General features: G+C 39.8%; 1 long non-coding RNA gene across 1 annotated transcript; it reads right to left on the minus strand.

Moving 5' to 3' along the window:
• Nucleotides 1-200: 200 nt before the first annotated feature.
• Nucleotides 201-10,060, minus strand: LOC128837613 (uncharacterized). The gene is made up of 3 exons (XR_008445002.1): nt 9,914-10,060; nt 6,784-6,849; nt 201-569 (listed from the first exon to the last, which is right to left on the minus strand). It is a non-coding gene; the product is annotated as an uncharacterized LOC128837613 (long non-coding RNA).
• Nucleotides 10,061-21,988: the final 11,928 nt, after the last annotated feature.

Genomic DNA, 21,988 nt, shown 5'->3' on the forward strand with positions numbered 1-21,988 from the left:
CCCCTGACAGTGGCTACTCTCAGAAATCCCAGATCCTCTGTCCCCAAAGGAACAGTGTATCCAAATTTACCTATGTCACCATAAACCATTGCTCCTGCAAAACACACACCACTTGTGATGAAACAAAATAAGGTTTATTTAACCAAGAACAGAGATTCCACTAGAAAGAAGAGAGAATGATGGAAACAATTGTTTACAATACAAAAAAAAAAAAAAACCAAAAAACACAAAAACAAATCACAAAACATGAATTAGGGCCTACAGTTTATTAAGAGTTACCTTTTGTAACTAATAAAGTATGCTCACCCACACAAAAAATAGTTCAGTCTCTTGCAGAGCTGACTGGCTTTACAGGAACCAGGATTCAATTCTTCATGAAAAACTTTCACTCAACAAGATGTCTCCTCAATGAATGGATCCACAGTGCCTTTCCCCACTCCGTTATACTGAAACATTTTTCCATCTCTATTAAAGGCAGGGTGATCCTCGATCTGTCAAAATGTCCCTTTTTTACGTCCCAGTGGTTTTGATTGTTTGCAGTTGTCTTTGATAGGTTTCCATTGAGTGTTCTGGGATGGGATAGTAATAGATAACTTAGCCTTGCTTTACATTACCAGCTAGCCTGGGAGGGTTGACAACTCTTTCCTGCATGAGTAGGTCATCACCTAGTAATATTACTCCCTGATGTGGCCTTAAGGTTAAAAGGTGTCAAGGGTATAAGCTTCAATATAGTTACATTATTCCTTAAAATATTAGTTGAGCACACATCTGGCCATGATTATGAACATCTATAACTTGCAAGCTTTCAATAGATACCTTATTTGTTACCCTTCATGAATAAATACCCTGTAAGCAACTGAGACAAGAGTTGTTTACAAAGAACAGGGGGCCCTTTGCCAAGAGGCCTATGTGTCACAGTGATCTTCCCTCCTTAATAATTGCTTCTGAACAGCAGGCATACACCCCAATTCAGCACATTCTTATTTGAACAGGAATGGATTTAACCCTGTGCTTAAAGTGAATTGGGGCCAACACGAGGAAGTGTTTAAAAAAAAAATAAAGTTTTTTTTCCATAAAGAAACACTGTTGCATCGAATTTGACCCACATTTTAGGTTTTGTAAAGAGAAGCTTTTACAAAATAGACCATTAGAAATGCTGGAGATTCAAACAAAAACAAAACAAAACAAAAACAAGCATTTGGCATCATTATTAATTTTGTGTATAACAGATGTTCCACTGCAGCATATGAATGTGAAGTGTTATATTAACATTTTAAATCAGATTCAATTTCATTTTGAAGAGCTTCATACTGTTCTCTATACTCTCCCTTCAAAACCATCATCTCAAGCATTTTTTATCTTTCACTTGTGATGCTTCTGGATATGGATTCTCCAGACAAGTCCTTTACAGGTTTTTTTTTATTTTTTTAAATGTCATGAATAATCTAGCCCTTTATGTACAATAGTGCTCCTATAAAATGTAAAAGTAATTGCATAGGTTGTGGTATATATTTAATATACTAAAAGCAAAATATTACTGGCTTGTCATTCTCTTGAAAGAACTCATATTTGCAATCCTGTGTGTAAGAAAGTCTATAGAAAAGGATGTCTCTCTAATACATTGTTTTTAATGAGTGAATGTACTGGAATTTAAAATGCTGGCAGAGTTTGTTTGAACCATTTTCACAGGAAGCAAGATTCACCCAGGACTCTAAGTAAAGATGTTTAAAAAAAAAAAAAAAGATGTATCCTGTTGGTAAATATCTTTGAATTTCTCTAATTTTACTGATATTTTTAAATGACTGTTCAAATTGGGGGATATAGGTGAGCTTGCCAAATCCCCATTTCTGAATATTGCCAAATTAAAAAAAAAAAGTTGTAGAATAGGAATAAGACCCAATTCTAGCACTAATTTAAGTAATTATATAGGTTTATCTCAAGTTGAGCAATTAATGTTAGTAAGATGAATTACCTGCCACTAGTTCTTTCTTCTATGCCAAATTCCACAACGATCAACAATGAAAAATTTGAAAAATTTGTATAGCTCTCTCTGTGGGAATTAAAGTCAAACTAGTTAATTCAGTACTATACAGATTAGTGTACTTCCTAGCATATTCTTGACTTGATAAGAGATTAAATCACCAGCAAAACTGAGAACATGCCAACAGAGGGAAGAAGCATTGTAGTGGTACATGAGAGGAAAACTAAGAGCTAAAGAGAAATCAATTAATGGTCATTGTAAGTGAGATAGAATAGTAACTGGAGATGCACCCTGGAAGTTAAAGAGCTGAAGAATGTGTCATTTAATGTCTTCAGGGACATTTTCACACTGATTAAAGTGATAAATATTCAAAAAAAAGGGGGGGGGGGAAATCGGTAAAAATGTTGACATGGATATTAAAGTCTCCATAAAGGCCTGTTTTTGTTTTTCACAGAATAAAAGATGGAAAAGGTCATTCAGTCTCCCTGCCCATTCAGAATTAGCTGTTTTCTAATATTTTCTAGTTGATTTCCTAGGGTTTATTTTTTGTTTTTGTTTTTAAACTGTGAGGTTTTAAGTACCCCAACCCGTGAGATTTTCACAACTTGCCTTTGGAAATTATTCCACACCTTAACACATCTCACTGACAGGGAATACTTTCCAATAGTCTAAATTTCTTAATTTCATCCCATTAATCCTATTCCTCCATGTACTATCTTCCCTTCTGGGTGTTCACACGACTCAGATATTTAAAAGTATTCCCATAACTCTACCACATCCCAATTTTGTCCCATAGTCAAACACCACATATTTGTCACTCTCCATAAGCCCAATGATTTTAGCCATGCTGTCCTGAATTAAGTGCGTTGCTCTTTTCTCCAATTTGTCAATACCTTTTTGACAATGTGCTGTCCAGGATTGAGCATAGTATCCCAGGTATGTTTATACTAGATCTGTAGGACTGGATAAGTAAACAAGATGTCCCCAGGATAAGGAGAACAAAATCCTGTCTCAGTCTTTAGGGCATCAGATTACTATAGGAGTGTTGCCTAAGTAAGGACTGCAGGGTTGGGCACCAAATAGAAAATGTTTTGTTACATAGATGGGAAGAAGATTTCCAGAAACATAATAGAAATAGAGTTAAAAAAAAAAAAAAGGGGGGGGGGGGACTGCAGAACTCAAAAGAGAACTATATATTTTAAGAGGTGCAAAATGGCTGGCAGTCAGTTCATAAAAGCTTCTATAAAAATTTAAAATAAAAATAAAGATGATATTTCATGGGAAGCTGTTGAGTTTGAAAGCTAGTTCAAGCACAAATAAAGATAGCATCAATGAAAAAGAAAAAAAAAGTCCAAAAGATAATTAAAAAGAAAAATATTTTCACCTCAGTTCAAGAGATAACAGCAGGGTTTGGATAAGGTTTCTATCCCACAGCATTGTCCTCCTAGCTGAGTCTAAAGTATTAGTGTAAATACACACGATTGCTGGAGCTCAGTGAGATAGGTTAATCAAAGTTTTTCTCATGCTTATCATACTAATTTTTGCTTGCATTTTTTATAAAACATTTAAAATATCTTTCCTGTACCAATGAAAGCTCTCTCAGAACTGAATAGCTTTATATAGAGCTACAGAAACTAAGAACAGAAAGAACTGGAGAGCCCTTCAAGAACAATGAAGTACCCTTGACAAAGCTAGGTAAGATTCTGAGGGCCAGAGGTTGATAACATATCTTAAAAAAACCCCCACAACTACAGCTATTTCAAAGCTATAGAAATTAAACTGTCTGTGTGGGTGTGGGGGGAGAAAGCATAAATTAGTGTGTATGGGGTGAAGGTCTTCAGGCTGAAAAATATACTTTAATTAAATTTAAAGACTCTCACCCACTTAAAGTCAAAGAAAATAAATTAATTAAAATAGCAGTAGACATCTTTCCAAAGCCATAGGAAATACTCCAAGGCAAACACCCTTAAGATGGAATTAACTTTGTAATATAAGGTTGTAATAATATAAACAAGAAAACAAAATACCTGGAGTCACAGAAATCAAAGTGAAGATTACACTATTTAAAACAATCTAACTATTTGAGTATGGAAATTCATAAGTATAACACACCAAAATAGCCTTAACTCGGACACTGAAACATTGCTCACTATACTACCATTGGATTCAATAGGACTACTTAACTTGCTTTCAGTTAAGTGTGTGCTTAACTGTTTGCCATTTCAGAGCTGAGTGTTCAACACAGTGCAGGACAGAGCCCTATGATATATATCTAGGATTAAATCCTGGCCCCACTGAAGTAAACAAAACAAGTTTTGCCATCTAGTCCAATGGGGCCAGGATTTCATGGCCCTTGTTTACCTGAGGTTATAGGACCGAAGGACGGGTAATTTACAAATACTGCATGTGACTGTTATTGAGGTAGTTACTGTATGGCTATGTTGAGTTTTTCGAATATTTACTGTATGCACATGTTTGGGAAATAAGCAGAAAGGCAACCCAATGACTCCAGATAAACAACTTCCTGGAGTTCATTAAGAGAGAATATCTGAGCAATTAGCTATGAACATCTGACTTTTAAGCTCCAGCATTATTACAAGATTTGTTTGCCCAGACTGCAAACCCAAAGTTAAAAAGGACTACATACAGTTCCAATCCATGTCCAGAGGTAAGAGTCAGGGAACTGAGGAATAGACTAACACAAAAACAGATTGACCCTGCTGGGGGGTCTGATGCAGTGAAGAATTCCTAACCCTCCAACACAGGATTATAAATCATAGGTACTATGCTACATGCATGTAGCCAGTCTATTGTTTTAAAAGCCTTTTCTTTTATGTTATGCTTTGTTCCCACTGTTAAGATTACTCTGGTTTACAAAGGTTATTTTGGGTCACTGTATTTACCACTGGTCACAGCTCTTGAAGGAAAATGGTATGTACCTGAATCCAGTCAGACCTATTAGGTAGAGCTGATGGAGAATTTATTTTTTTGTTGTTGGAAAATGATTTCTTGAAACTGAAACTTATCAGTTTTGACAAAACTTTTGTCGGGAAGGTTTCTCAGGTCCAGGGTAGTATTTTTGGTCAGTGAGTGAGAGAACCCAGAACAACCAAGAGCCTGGTGGTCAAGGCACTCATCTGGGATGAGTGAGACCTATGTTAGAGACCTCTCTCTGAATCAGGCAAAGCATGGACTTAACCTGGGTTTTCCCACCTCCCAACTAGGTGCCCTAATCACCAAACCATAGAGTCAATCTCTTGCTCAGTCCCAATAAATATTTAGTTATTGATATAAGGTGAAACAGTTCCAGCCTGGGTCTCCCACATCCCAGATGAATACCCTAGCCACCGAAAAACTGGCTGTTGTGTCTCTCTTTTGTGAAAAAAATTGAAGCATCTCTGTTTTGTACTAATGCAAAAAATAGAACCAAATTTCAAAACTAAAATTTTTCCATGAAGCAGAATTCTTTTTTTTATATGCCCAGGCCTATTGTTAGGGTAAGCACAATTGTAAGTACTGTAGCCTAGAACCCAGTATAAGAATAGGATAATCAAGGGATTACACCCCAGAAAAGCTAAGGTCACAAGGCCTCATATCTGTGGGGTGCACTCAGAGAGGCCCAAAAAGGGGTCTGAGGTGCAGCTACAATAGAGCTAAGAAAACTCTGATTTTCTAACACTACATATACATTTGTAAAATTGGGATTTACTTTTATATAAAAATGTATAGGATAATTATCTTATGTTGCAGCTTCTCCATCCTTCTAGAGGCTATTCAGACATAGGATAAGTTCTGTCAGATGGTTCAGGTGAATAAGGGAAGTATTGTGCAGTATTACAATAATTGGATAGTGAATGAGAAAGGAGTGGAGTGCCTCATTCTTATTGAATGGTAGATCTGAAAGAGTGATGTCTCTGGAATGTATATGAAAAAAGAAATGAGACATCAGTGTTTCCCATGGTTAGTGTATGGGCAGGTTGATATGTCCATGGTTTTCCTTCCATTACTATTCTGCATCTGAATGGTAACTGGCACTTTGTAGATGTGTATTTATAATACAGGAGCTATGGTTTTGTGGATGTGGTATCACAGTAAGGCAGAACAAAAGTGGAGTGTAAAAAGCATGTTGCCAAATATGTAAAAGATTTGCACTGAATTAAGCTCAAAGTTATAGATATTGCTTCCCAAATAACCTTAAGTTTCCAGACCTTCCTGCCTTTCAATTTTTTATTTTATTTTTAAAGTAAAAAAAAATAATTCTAATAAAGGTATTTTAAGAAATAGCTAAGAATTTATCATTTTAAGATCTTAGATTTTGTCTATTAATTTCTTAAGATTTTTGATAAGGAAGGAAAACTAGTGGAAAAATTTCATATAGAGCTATTTAGTCTCAACCAAATATTTAAATTATATGACAATTACCTTAAGTAGCATCTCTTCTTCCTCCCCCCACCCCCATCTGGACTGTAGCAAACTGTCTTCAAAACTTGTGCACTTCTTAAATTTCTTCAACACTTTAAGAGTAGTTTCAGAGATTACCACTATGCCCTGCTCCCCTTGCATATATACACCACAAATAGTTAGTACAATAGAACACAAGAAAGGAGTCTTTTGAAAGCAAAATGTCTTCTCTTTTTTTCCAAAAAAGATTTGTCCAATTAACTTCAAACTCCTGCTCAAAATTCCCCTTTGGCAGGAGACTATCACTGAGACATACACAAAAAGATTTCACTTTATGGAAATTAGGTAAGAGCAGATAGGTCAAAATCAGGTTGGTATTATAAAGCTAATTATAGTCTTACCGATGGAGTCTCTGCCACAGCTCCATATTAGAACAATTCTCACGGCTGAAGAACACAAAGTAAAAGCTGGAATGAAGGTTAAAGAAATTAGATTTAAAAACTGCTTTTGGCAGAAGGAAATAAACAATAATAATCATGAACCCTCTAAAGGTCAAAGGAAAGATGATAAAATGTGAACACTTTGCATTCATATCTGAAAAGAGAAAATACAGAGACTTTTTTTTACAAAGACAAAATAAATAGCTTTAAAACAAACTAAAATAAGTCTCATCACTCAGGGCTAAGCTCTTTGATGTAAATAAATATATTTATATATAGAACAAGACACTGTGTTAGGTTAAAAGATATTGCTCATGCAAGACTGCAGAGAACTAATTAAACAGCCTTCAGGTCTGAAAGAAAAAAAAAAAACTATTAGGCTCCTAAAGTGATGGAGATCAAAATCTAGTCACCCACCTTGATAATGATGATGAAAAAACCCTAATGATATTTTGCTCACCAGCCTAAACAATTCCTTACACTGTATTTTTCATGGCTCTACTAAAGATCATAAGCTTGATTTCCCAAGTATTTGGGGAATAGAAGGGCAGAAATTATGTGCAATATTCAGGAAACAGCGTATAGAGTTGCAGAAATGTTATAATCTAAAAAAAAAAAAAAAGTTTAAGCTGCCTCCAATGTCACTCCATTTACACCTGCCTGCACCTGCTAAGAGGGGATGTGGAATTCAGTGCTCTGGATGCAGCACACATCTTGGTGCAGCAGGGATGACATTATGCACCACAGTTCCTGAATCAGGGGCTGCAGCACAGATATTCAGTCTAGCCAGTTTAATCCACATGTCTAAGTAATTATAAGGCCACTAACACTATATGATCTCAAATATTAGTTAATTCATCCTCCCCACAATACCCCATGGGACTAGTACTAGGAGCTCTATTTTAAAGATGAAGCATTAAAGCCCAGAGGCCTACTCCATCTCCTACTGAAGGCAGTTTGATATTTGCCATTTACTTCAATGGGTGTAGCACCAGGCTACAGGTGTCTAGCATTGGCTAACCACAGAGATTCAATGGAAGTGTGCCCTTAGCATTGTATCTGAACAAGTTAGCCATGTGCATTTCAATGTGGTGTGTTGTCTGTATCAGCTGTGTATATATTCATCTCCTGTTTTCCATTAAGTTCCTGATTTCAACCAGTGCACACTCATTTCCCTCTTTGAGTATGGGTATGTCTATGTCTGCAATTGGGGGGCTAATTGGTTGATTGCAACACATACATATACACACACATAAGCTAGTTAGATCAAAGCTAGCTCAAGTAACAATAGCAGTAGAACTGCAGCACCATGCGAGGCTGTACAAGCTAATCCTGCCTCCCCAGGAACCTGAGTATATACTCAAACGGCCACCCCACTTGCTGCCACAGCTTCACTATTGTTATTCAAGCTGGCTTTAATTGACACATGTGGCTATCACACCTGCCAGTTGCAGTGTAGACATACCCTTTGAGTCTACAGCAGTCCAGCGTACAAGCTATATATTGCTGAGTACCCACATAGGAGAATCTCAAAACATTGACTCAGTTGCTTAGACCAAACATGCCCCTTTCTGCCTTTTGAGAACATCTGTGTTGTTTTGGCCACTGGCCTCAATGTCTCACCCTGACACTTTTCACTCCAAGCCTAATCATTCAGCAAATAACAAATGGAACCACGTGCTGAGTTGTGCATGTTTGGTAGCACAACCTAGTGGTATCCCCCATAGCAGATTCCTCTGAACACGGATTGCCTGTTTGACTACCACATGGAAGTGCACACCTCTTTACCCTGTTTTTTCTGACCTTTGCTATGCAGCTATTACTGCTCTATGCAGCTCAATTTTCAACAGTCTGAATCTAACTTTTATAGCTGGCTTCAGATGTGTCTTATTTGCCTGTGACACTCCTTCGGTGCTATGCAGGCCTAGGCTTTGATTTTGCTTTTATGCTGTCCAACTGGTGTCTCAAGACAAAGCAGAAGTTGTATTTTTGAGACTATTCAAAACCTGCTTTTGTGCATGTGTGGTTTAGAGACTCCGTCTCCTCCCATTCTTCGTGCTACTTGATGTAGAGTGTAAGTGCACCATAACTTTGCATTCTTCAAAGGGAATGTAGAACTGCCATATTTCCATCCAACCCTGTCCCAGCCCCTTTCATTTAGGCAGGTTCTTTTCCCACACATGTCCAGCCCTTCCAGCACCATCCCCTTCTCACATCAGTTACATCTGCTAAGCCAGCTCCAAATCCCATAAAGGCACATCCTATCCCTCAGTCCCATCTGCTCAGTATTTTACATCACCCAGACAATGGCATGGTGACTCACACCCCAGATATGCTAGCTCTGAATTTTCTGCTCTCTCCCTTTCTCTCTGCGTGGAAGTATAAAGAGCTAAATTCAATATCTACAGAAAGCTGAACAAAAAATGAAAAGGTCATCTTTATATTACATTTCTTTCCTTCCTCTCCAGCTCCCTAAAGCCCAATTTATCACAGAGGGGAAAAAAAAATAAACTTATGACTGCCAAAGAGATTTTGTTGAATTAATCCCAGTTTCATATGGCGGAGCAATCATGTCTCTTTAACCTTCACCATTACAACTCTGTGAAAGTGTACATTTCTGCATTCTTTGGGTGAATTTTGACTCACCTCCATAGCTGCAGATAGTCCACTTTGGTGCTTTTGTTACATCAGTGATGAGTAGGAGTTAGTGAAGTTGTACTCTGCAACTCCTTCTGGTGTTCTGGATGGGCTTGGAAGTGGCAGGGGCACAGGCAGCATGTTCACAAACTACAGGGATATACTGGCCACAAACCCTGCATAAGAGGCACAGCAGACCACAAGCCCATGGACAGCAGTAGCTGGAGACAAGCTATACAAATGCTCTGTATTGTGGGGAGAGAGTTCAGTCCCTGACTCTGGTGTGTTGTGCAAAACCCCATTTCTTTGGGCTTTGCAGGGATAACATGAACTTACCTGTTCACTAGAGTTCAAACTCTTTATATTCAGTTTTGATATACATAACTGCCATGCTTAAATTCAACATAAAATATGGTCATGGTAAAATAGAATAGGGGCCTTTCATGTATCTCACCTTGTTAGTTTTGTAGATTCCAGATTCCTTGCTGGGATGTCCTGATGGAAGGGTTATAATGAAATACACAATACTACAGCTTCCACTGATACAGTCCTACAATGTGACAAGCTTTATTTAAGCCACATTTAAATGAAGTTTTATGAGACTTGAAGTGACCCCAGTAGCTTCTGGGACTGAAATTCTCAAATGGTTCCCCCCCCCCATTATTGTGAACAAGGCCATAAATGGTACCCGCTATTAACTCATTTCCACCCGTATTGCCAGCTTTTGTGTACAGTTCTGTTTTCTTTGCTTTTCTATGTGCAGAAGGCACTACAGGTTCTCTCTCTAGTTCCCTATCGGGGGGAAGAAAAATAACTGGATACTGACTGAGGCAGTGATAGTTCTGGGACTGGATCATTCTGCTGAGAAACAGAACATGGAGATTAAAATCCTGTTCCTGAAAAGTGCAGAACACCTGCTGCTAGATTCTAGTTGTGTTCATTGAATGCTGAAGGTGCACTGCACTTTACAAGAGAAGGGCCTAAATTTAAATTCCTTCTTACACAGTGGGAATTAAAGATGTAGCAGGTCAGACCACAGCTTCACCGATCTTCTCTCTTGCTTCAAGGACTGTTTCCTTAATCAGTTTACAAACATACACATGAGAGAGAATCTGCCTAGGAACTTGTATGCTCCCATATCACCATGAGTATCCATTAAATACTTAAAAATAGCAATAACAATCTCTCTGTCTTTCTGTTCTAAACCTGTAAAAGAAATAGCTTCATCAATTTTGGTTTTAATTGGTGTGAGAGTGGCTATGTGTCTGTGCAAAGCCTTACTGAAAGCCAAGTCAGAGAGGTGAGTTTCACTTTTCTTTCTTAATGTTCCCAACATACTGAGGCTTGGGGTTGTTATGGACCTGTGGGAGCTCCATAATCTAAATCCAGCTCCTGTGACTCTCATCAGCTCATTTGTTCACAGTCTCCTGGCTCTGGCAGAACACAGCTGTTCAATATCCGAAGAAGTGGGCTGTAGTCCACGAAAGCTTATGCTCTAATAAATTTGTTAGTCTCTAAGGTGCCACAAGTACTCCTGTTCTTCTTTTTGCGGATACAGACTAACACGGCTGTTACTCTGAAAAATATCAAGACAGAGACCTTTCCCAGGCTCCGTATTCAATGAGGAACCAGAACAGAGAGTGGAGTAATGTGATGAGGTGCTCATAGTGTGTTGTGTTGCTCTGACGGACAGCTGTTATTTGTACCACTTTTTCAGGCTGTGTAGCTTTGTTCCATATATATGAGGAGTCAATAATGAAGCCTGGAGGTCACAAATGGAAGGATCACTGTGGACCAGTTCAGAGTTCACTAAGATGACATGCAATGTTCCAGCCAGTTGCAGAGAGAAGTGGATGGTTTTTTGCTTCTGGGGATGTTTGGGCATCAAGTAGCACTAAGGCGCCCAATGGAACCACATGGCTCCAGACTGACTTAACAACCTAAGGTCAGACATTCTGGTTAGTGGAGGATATTACGGAAAACCCAAAGTCTTCCCTGCTCCTATCAACACCACTCTATTTTTTCCTGGATTCAGTGCTAGCTGGCAGTGGGGCACAGTTACATACTGGAAAGGACTCATCTTATTAGAAATAAGAGTGTAGCAATATGGTCACTGATAGTCTCTCAACTACCCCCTAGTGAACAGAGGTCACTCTACCAGACCCTGCTTCTCCGAGCATTCCATCTCTTCAGGGTCCCTTTAAGAACTCATAGTTTACAAAGTAATTCAAACAATCCCTAGAAGTAATCCCATTCATTTAGTCCTCAGATGCACACTGGCCCTCCAGGGGCCAACCCTAGTTCAGGGTCTCTCTCCCATTAGTCCAAGACAAAGTCTTTCAAAACAAAAACACTCACTCATGAAGCCTTCATCTCAGTTTCAGCTGGGCACAGCTCCTTACTCCCTGAAAGTCAGTCAGTCTCTGCACTGCTTCTTGGGTAGAGTCTCTCCTATGCCTTCCTGCAGAGAGAGCTTTCTTAGCTGGTGCCTTCCCTCTGTTGATTCAGAGCCATGGAGGAGTCATCTTACTACTCCCTGTACTATCTCCCAAAATAATTGTACTTTCCTTATCTTTCCCAATTCACTGTTAACTTCCTGCTCATTTTATCCTGGGATCACCTGATTGAATCCAGGTGTGGCTCATCCTGTAACCAGGGCTGGCTCTCCAGCCTAGGGGCAAACAACCTGTTACAATCAATCATAACAAAAATATGTAGAAGTAAAGCAAACAAAAAACTGGAAGGCATTTCTTCAGAAAATATCTTCCCATGCTCTCACATAACAAAATGAAAACACCATTATTCATGGGCGAAAGGGGAAAACAGAAGATAAAAACTTATTATTGCTAAGAAAAATATAGTATGCATGTATAATATATATTACATAAAATAATTCAGAGAATAAAAGGAACTGTATCAATCATGGAGAACAATTTACATTTAATGCTGGAGCCAGCATACATCAATAACAGTAAAGTACATAAAAACACTTAAAGGAAAGGAAAGAAATTAATTGGAATTAAGAAGAAAAACAAAAGCACCAAATCCTGAATTCTTTATGTGAGCAAAACTCTCCATGAAATCCATGGGGAGTTTTGCTTAAAGAAGACCTGAAGGATTTAACCCACATATTTCACTTCAGAGGGGAAGAAAACATGAAAAGTTAATAGTATAAATAAAAGCTAAAAAATATGGATACGCCTAGAGAAGAAAAAATCCTGAAATAATAATAATAAAGAAAAACTGAAGGACCTTTCTCAGGAATGAAGGAAATAAATCAAAGCTAATTAAGACACTTGCTCGGGGCTAGATAATATAAATCACAAAAGCCCTAGGATGTAAAGAAAATTTAATTTAAAAAAGCCCTTTTTGTGCCAAAGATTTATCATTTTTTAAAGCCCAATGGGACTAGAATACTTCCCCCCATCCTCCACCCCCACAACTCCAAATAGGCACATTTTTATTTCTATTGATAAAGATATTTGACTCATGAGTTAACTAAGTCTTCTGAAAATTCATGACATCTTTGTACTTGTCTGGATAGCTTCTCTTTCCTTTCTTCTTTTAAAAAAACAAATAATTACCCTAATTTCTGAACATCTTGGATCTGATTGTTTGCTTTGCAGGGCAATTTGAATCACAGAAGTAAATCTGAAGTTGCTTGTTCCAAGGATATTTTTAGTTGTTCTCCCTGGTGGTTATTACCCACTAAGCTCTCCCTTCTGTAAAACTATTGTGATATGCTGTTATGAAACAGAGTCTTGCAATCAGGCAGAAATCCCAGCTGCCATGGAAAATTCTGTTCTTATTATGCCTTTTGATAGTTTTATGTTAAAAATCCTATGTGACTTTTGAAATAGGATGCAAGACATAAACAGAAGATTCACAACTTTAAGTCTCCATCCTGCAAGAAGATCCATATGGCGGCAACGCATGCAGAGCTTTACATAAGCCAGTAGGACTCTGCCTGGGAGCAGGGTCTGCCTGGTCAAAGCAACTTGAAAAAAAACAGGGCCTTTGGGAGGAGTGGGATTAGTGAGAATGATATTATTTTGATATTTGTCCCTTTAAAGCTGTTTTTTTGGGTAGTAAGCTTGACTGAAATTTCCCCAAGCCAGGCTGCCAATTAAATGATAGCAAGAGGGCTAAAACTAGAGGCACAAAGTGAAGAGGCAACAAAAGGATGCCACAAGTGACATTCAAAAGAGCATATCACAATGTGAAATGGAATGAGGACAGTACATGGTAGGAAATATAGTGGAGGGGTGGAAAGTAGGGCCTGGTCCTTCAGCCCTTATTTCTGAGAAGGTATTAAAAATATTCAGTAGGACAGGGGGGGGGGGAGGGTAGCTGCAGGCGTATGGAGCAGAAAAGATAGCCATAATATAGAGAAGGGGATGGAGCTGAGGGAGAAGAGAACTGCAGATTTGGGTGTATATTGTGTTTGCAGGGAGGAGGGGAAGAGATTATGAGTCCTATTAGCTGAGGTACAATCTGGAAGCTGAAAGAGATGGCAAACAAAGCAGAGAAAGAGAACAACTTGATCATTCTTTAGGATGAAGTGTTTGAATTATGAGAACTGTTAGTGTGAGAAAACAATGAACAACTCAGTATTTCTGGGTTCAGAATAAGTCCCATAGTCCCTGAATACAAACACATATCTCCCCCATTGTCAGACAACTCCACTGGCTCCTCATTAATTTCAAAATACAGTGCACAATGAACTTCATGATTATAAAACCCTCAGTGGGCTTGCTCCAGCCCCTCTCCACCTCCTGTGCACATCTAGCACTGGCCTCCTCTCATTCCCTCCAGACAACACTGTTGGTGTGATTAAAAGCTCTTGTTTGTACTGTGCCACCACATCACTTATTTTCTTGGTTAGCCGGTGGCTGTGTGAGCACAGGTTATTAATAGAACAGCTCGTGCTGTCACTATACGAAAACAATCCACTACCAAGATACTGTATTGTGTGGGATACTAAACAAAGAACAAATCATACCCAAAGATGCTTTTCAGTCCCACAGCCAGAGATCTAACAAATTAAAAAATAAAAATGTTTATGGCCAGAATCACACTATCACTGCACTATGGTGCTAGATACTCACAGCCTTGGAAACATGCCTCTCCTCTTACCTTTAATCACCCATACAGTATGACAGGGCTACTCCTGCCCAAGTCTAGGGCTGATGTAGCTCCTATGGAAGCATACTAATGGCTTCACTGGGATTTGAATCAGACCCTCCTTCAGTGTAAAAGCTAAATCAGGGTTTCAAAAATATTACATTTTTAAAGAATTATTTAAGGGAACACCATTTTTTACTTTGAGAAATGCTGTCAGCTCTCTGTTGCTTTCCTTTGCTGCTTAACTTCTCTTTTGTTTTTCTTAAATATTATGAAAAATTTAACTGACTTAAGCAGAATCCTTTTTTGGGTGTGCATATTTAAGATATTGGTTTTCTTTTGACATTATAAGCAGCACAATTTTCTCTGTTTAATTTCCCCAAAACACACTAATAAAAATAAAACAAAAATAGAGTCCTACAAGTCTCTCTAAAAACAGAGAAATAAAGCCCTTTTATTAAAAAAATAAATAAAAAAAGTGTCCAAACTCCCCATCTCTCTCCATAAAATGATGGTGCACCAGACATCATGCCATGGTCAAGGCCAAATTTAGGAAATAGGCATTAAAGTCCTGTGCCTAGTGCCCCAGCTCGTGGGATCTTGTAATCACATCAGGCTCTAAGCTTTGACTTTAAAAAAAAAAAAAAAAGGAAGTTCCTAGCCTTCCTGGTTGCACAAAGAAACCCTTTAAATGTTACTAGAGAGTAATTAATGCAGTTAGCTATCTACCTAAGGTGTAAGTCCCCCATCCTCATATGATTTAAGCTCCTCACAATCTTTAACATATTTATCCTTGCAAAACCTCTGTGAAATAGAATATCTCCATTTTATACATGGGAAACTGAAGCACAAAGAGGTTAAGTGAATAGCCCAAGATCACACAGAAAATCTGTGGAAGACCAGGGGGAACTGAACCGAGGTGTCCCAAGTCCTAGGATAGTACCCTAAGCACTGGACCATCCTTCCTCTGAAGCAATTCAGTAATGCCTGCTGAAGACTGCAGAGAGTCTGAAGCAATGGCTCAGAGAGGTGTGGCCTCCCCCATGTAGATCCACTGCTCTGGGGGTCTGACAACACTACCTCAACCAATGAGTGTGTAGTGTAGGAGGAGAGGAGAGAATTGGGTATGGCTCAAGCAGATACCTCCCAGCAGCTGGGATAAGTATTGGGGCCCCCTTTGCTTCCACCCCTACTGCCTTTCCTTGAGGGGCTTCAATGTCACTGCCCCTCCCTATCTGGGAGAGAAGGGGCCTCTGCCAAGTGAGTTCAGAACCATGGCATTGTCTGTGTCATTTTAATCCAGCCGTAGCTGTGGTGCTATTGTTAATGCAGTCCCTGGGGCAGGAACAGGCATATGATATCGTTGTTGTCTCCCAGAATTCAAGGTGCTGAGAGTGACAGATGGGGGGCCAGTGGGCTATGTCAGTGCCCGGTTATGAATTCCATTTTGTTTTGTGAACTCTGTGTTGTATTTCAAACTGCATTCACTGTGGCTTACAGCATCCATTTTGTAGCAGGGACTTGACACCTAGTGGAAAGATTATGAGTGGGAAGCTGTGACAGGGCAATCAAAGGCCATCAATAGTGAGTGGCTCTACCCTAGTGGAACACCAGGTTTGCTACTAGTAGGGCAAGGGGGGAGGGATAGCTCAGTGGTTTGAGCACAGGCCTGCTAAACCCATTGTGGTGAATTCAGTCCTCGAGGGGGCCATTTAGGGATTTGGGGCAAAAATCTGTCTGGGGATTGATCCCCTTTGAGCAGGGGGCTGAACTAGATGAGGTCCCTTCCAACCCTGATATTGTATGATTCTATGACTCTGAATTGTTCCCTACCCAGAAGCCAAAAAGGGGTTCTGGGAAAATCCCAGTGGGATCAGCATGTTTTAAAAGGAAAGTGTTCTCTGTGAGGTGATTACATTGCCACATGCAGAGGACCAGGCGAAATAGGCAGAAAGAGCTACCTGGCATAAGAATTCAGACCAAACCCAAAATTCACAGCGTGGTGTGAGGTTACACTGAGAGGGATTGCATTCAGGATTTTTGTTTTGTTTTCCTAAGTTCTGTAACTGTAATGTTGTTTAAAAGTGAGTGTGTTTAAGAAATTCCTTTGTTTAACCTGTGTTTTCTTGCTTTACTAATACATTATCCCTGCACAACTTAATGGAGATACCAGAGCTCCTACAGCCACGGACACTCTGAGGGAATTTGTCTAAGCAACTGGAGCTTGGAAGGGCTGTAACACTGATTCCGGGATTTAAGACAGATGGACTACGGGGTCCCCACCACCCAACTAGGGTGTTAGACATATGGTCTGCACCTTGGAGTATGCCATGTTCCTAGCTCTGAGTGACCCAGAGCTAGGAACATTGACCAGTTACTGCTCAAACATGTGGGTGGGGGGCTTTGAAGCCCATGGGATTCAAAGGTTGGATCCAATCATAGCACTCTGTTGTCTGTCCCAAGAGGAGGACTGGGACCAGGTTGTGACACTGATCACTCTCAATTCCCATTCAATTCAATGGGAGCTGAGAGTGCCTAGCATCTTGCAGAATCCAGCCATCACTGTTAGTATCAGAATATGCCTGGGACATCATGGAGATGCCCAAAGCTAAGTAAGTTCCTGGAGCTACCTTGGTAGAGAACATAGACCATGATCCTATATGTAGATCCATGCAAACAGACTCACACTTATATGAAGCCCTGCTGTCTTCAATATGATTGAAGCATATTGTCCTTAGATACTATGGTGATAAATACTATGGGCCAGATTCTAGCACCTTGTTCATGCTGAGTAGTACATTACCCTGGGCTCAGTCATAAGCCCTGCTGTGTACCCGTGTGTGGAGTATGAGGAAATAGAATGCTATGTTATATCCTTGTGCAGGCTACCATTATCACTGGACTCTTCTGGGTGGGGGGGCCCATGTAAGGCCTCTACTCCCATTCCCAGGCAAGTGGGCAGAGACTGGGTAAATACTTGGCTCTGGCCCCTCCAGCACACACCAGTTCAAAGAGTGGAGCGACCTCAGATGGGGACACAGACGCTGGTTGTGACTCTCATGGTATGTGTACTCTAGAGTTTTTAACTTGTGTCAAGATTGCCAAAACACTTGAGTTAAAATCTAGTGTAGACATGCCCCCAGAGTCACAAGACAATCCCTGCACTGCTCCTGGGGCAGCACAGCTATATGCTGTGCCCTAGGCAGGCAGGATTGCAGGATTACAATACAGCTCTGTTGGTGTCACTAGGCATCACCCTAGGTAACTCGGGGGGTTGGAAGACTAGGAGAGTCAATGAAGCCCCCTCGCTCTAGGCCAAAATAAACCAAAGCCCCTGCATGTTAAACTTTACTAACCTCACAGGCCAGCAGCTGGAAAGCGGTAGTAATAAGGGAAACCTACATGCTTCTAGCTAAAAAACAAAATAACTTGCAGAAAAAAAACAATGCAAACAAGCTGCACTGCCAAGGTTGTTTAATATAACTACTGCAAAAAAAAAATTAAAAAAAAATGCTTGTCTTAGTGCGCTTAATTTAAAACATGCTGGTCTCCTAGTGCCTATTCAAAGCTCTTAAATAAACTTTGTCTGCTTCTCCACCCTGGTGTGTTCATTGGCGCGAAGCACACTGGGCAACAAACCCCGCTGTTGCCCCCTCGGGCCCTCTGTGCCGGCAACAGCTCTTTGCTAATACTCCCACTTGCTTCAGTGAAAGTACACTCAGAGAAAGGTACTACCCAATGTGAACAAAGGTGGCAGAATCTGGCCCTATAGGAATACCTAAATAGATAGGTTAGTCAGCTTTTCATCGTTACCAAAAAAATCCCACAAGGCTTCAAAGAGAGGGCAGAGCTAGGAGGCAATCTCCGCAGTTATGAAGAAAGGAAAAAAAATTAGACTGCTAGGGTCAAGAGGAAGAGACAGATCAAAATGCCACAGGTATGATCCGATGACTGGAGTCTGATACTCTAAAGGTGGCATTTTGCCATTTCTTCAGTTGTTGGGAGAACTAGAGAGTTCTGGTCTCAACATAAAAATGTTCTGGAAAAATTAAAACTTGTTAAACAGAAATGGAACTGTACACATATTAACAAAAAAAGGAAAGTTAGAGTAGAATTGCAAATATGATCATATACAATGAAAACACAAATAGGGACATATGCCATGCTCCATCAGTATTTATCCATGTCCAGAGTATTCATGGATTCATAAAGTTTTTTCCTTCTATCTTCCTACACAGAAATTTTAGTAACAGATAATGAAATGTGGTCACTTCTGTTGACATACAAAAATCATTTACATGCCATCCAAGAGTGAGAATATTTGGAGATAAACAATCTTCAAGGAAAGGAACAATATAGGAAACAAATAGCCAACCAGGAGAGAAATCTTTTGGAGATAAAAGAGACACAAAGATACAAGATAAACAGTCACCCAGGAGACAGATAGATGATTTGCAGATAAATTGAATACCCTCCCGGGAGAGACCAAGTATTGGTACATATTTGTCAGTAGCCATTCAGAAGCTATATGGAACTCTCGCTGGCTATTTGTAAATGGGTTTAGTTTGTCCGGTCTGTTTGATTTTATTAGCTTTAAATGGCTTATTTCTATTCAATTGTTTTGCATTTGTGTGTGATGGGGGCAGGATACTTATTTTCAACAGTTGTCTCTGTTCTTTCCCCTGGACTTCAGCCTCTCCTTGTATTCCAAATCAATACCAAAGGTTTTTTGTTCTTGTTTTTTGTTTGGCTGGTTGATTAGTTTTTACACAATGCTTTTATTATCTATTTTTAGTCCATCCTTGGAACAAAGATTTTTTTTTAACTATTCAATTTTAAAATAAACAGGGAGACTCTATGTTTCTCCTGAGATTCTAGAAGTGAAAGGTATCCTTAGTATGCAGTGACCTGAGACTTTGAATCCTATGATCTTCCTTTTCCAAGTTATCTGAACCTCCAGTCCCCTAACTTATACAGTTTATTGCACTGCAGAGTTTTTCCTGTACCCAAATTTATCCTACCATGGCTCAAGTATTTATTTCTACCTAGAAAGACTATTACTTTAATATGCCTCTTTGTGTGACACAGGATTTGGCATTTAATGAAAAGTCAGAGGTGAAAACTACTCTTCAGCATCAAGGGAGAAAAATTTGTACTCGGATACATTTTTGAAAAGGGAAACTTCACACGGCCCCTGAATTTAATTAGGACTCTAAAATTCCATAAATCCTTTATTTTGTAGATTCCCTTTAGCAACATAATTCCAAGACATATATACACCGTGGAGTGTTGTATATAACTTAATCAGATTTGCATCCCTGTCCTTGTAACAATAAACCATAAAGTGTGCATCTGAATTTATTGGTTAGAGTTACTAATCCTGCCTGGAGAAGAAAGGAAGAGGAAATAGATGAATAAGTTAGCTAGTTTTATTTTTTATTATAATTTAGTTTCAGTAAAACAGATGCATGTAGGAGTGATCAGTGGGGATATGCACAAATTAAAGAGGCAGTAAACTTACAGGACAAAAGAACTGTACATGACACATTTAAGCTTTACAGAAATAAGTATTTGGAAAGCCATATCCTGAGCAGGAATATTTAAAACATTAAGATTCAGATTGGTTTTATTATATGAGTGACTATTAGGTCTTGTTAGAGTCAAAACTACTGGCATAGATAGTTAGAATATCTTTCTGGATTGTTTGGAAAATGAAGCACCTGGTGGAAGGGAACTAAAAACACCAAAGGACAGTAGTGAAAGTTGGAAGTACATTATCTAGCTAGATAGGTACTCAATATTGCAGTATTTGAGCACCTCTGAGTGGTTATAGCAACATTAGGAAAATGTACATCCCGCTGAGATGAAAGTCAGTAATACAGCTAGTCAAATAGGTAAAAGCCCAAAAGTAAGCAGTTTGTTGTTTTCAGATGAAGTCAATGGGACCTGCTGGATGCTCAATGGTTCTGACAATTAGATCATTTATTTAGGTACACCGGAATCTACCCACTTTTCAAAAGGGACTATGGGAAGGTGGCTTGTGTCAGTCTCTAACTAGTTTGCTCTGGGGGCTGGTTTGAATCCCATTGCAGGGCAGCATCAGGGAATACTTGGGTGGCTCTTATACCAACCTCTCCTGGGCCCCGCTTACCAGACTATCCTTGAGTCCCAGTGATTCCCAGCTGCCAGAATGGCCCCTTCCAAGTAATAGGCAGCTGGACATATCCTGCAGGTCAGTAGGAGTCACAGGAGCTCACTATCTGTGAAAATCAAACCATTTGTACTTAGGAGCCTTAAAGCTTTCTAAGGGCCTGACCCAATTTCAGTGATGGTGAATCAATCATGAATATGCTTAATTATGGACCTTAAATCAGTTCTGAGTATGTTTTATTATTATTTTATTTGTGCTAAAGTACTAGAATCATAGAATCATAGAATTGGAAGAGACCTCAGGAGGTCATCTAGTCCAATCTCCTGCTCAAAGCAGGACCAACATCAACTAAATCATCCCAGCCAAGGCTTCATCAAGCTGGGCCTTAAAATACCTCTAAGGATGGACATTCCACCACCTCCCTAGGTAACCCATTCCAGTGCTTCATCCTCCTCCCAGTGAAATAGTGTTTCCTAATATCCAATTTAGACCTCCCCCACTGCAATTTGAGACCACTGCTTCTTGTTCTGTCATCTGCCACCACTGAGAACAGCTTAGCTCCATCCTCTTTGGAACCCCCTTTCAGGTAGTTGAAGGCTGCTATCAAATCCCCCCTCACTCTTCTCTTCTCCAGACTAAATAACCCCAGTTCCCTCAGCCTCTCCTTGAAAGTCATGTGCCTCAGCCACCTAATCATTTTCATTGCCCTCCGCTGGACTCTCTCCAATTTGTCCACATCCCTTCTGTAGTGGGGGGGACCAAACCTGGACACAGTACTCCAGGTGTGGCCTCACCAGTGCCAAATAGAGGGGAATAATCACTTCCACGATCTGCTCGCAATGCTCCTACTAATACAGCCCAATATGCCGCGAGGACACACTGCTGACTCATATCCAGCTTCTCGTCCACTGTAATCTCCAGTTTTTTGCAGAACTGCTGTTTAGCCAGTCAGTCCCCAGCCTGTAGCAGTGCATGGGATTCTTCCTTCCTAAGTGCAGGACTCTGCACTTCTCCTTTTTGAACTTCATCAGATTTCTTTTGGCCTAATCCTCCAATTTGGCTAGGTCACTCTGGACCCTATCCCTACCATCCAGCATATCTCCCTCTCCCCCCAGCTTAGTGTCATATGTGAACTTGTTGAGTGTGCAATTAATCCCATCATCCAGATCATTAATAAAGATGTTGAACAAAATCGGCCCCAGGACCTACCCCTGGGGCACTCCGCTTGATACTGGCTGCCAACTAGACATCGAG

This window comes from Malaclemys terrapin, chromosome 5 (assembly GCF_027887155.1).
Source record: "Malaclemys terrapin pileata isolate rMalTer1 chromosome 5, rMalTer1.hap1, whole genome shotgun sequence".
Classification (NCBI taxonomy): Eukaryota; Metazoa; Chordata; order Testudines; family Emydidae; genus Malaclemys; species Malaclemys terrapin.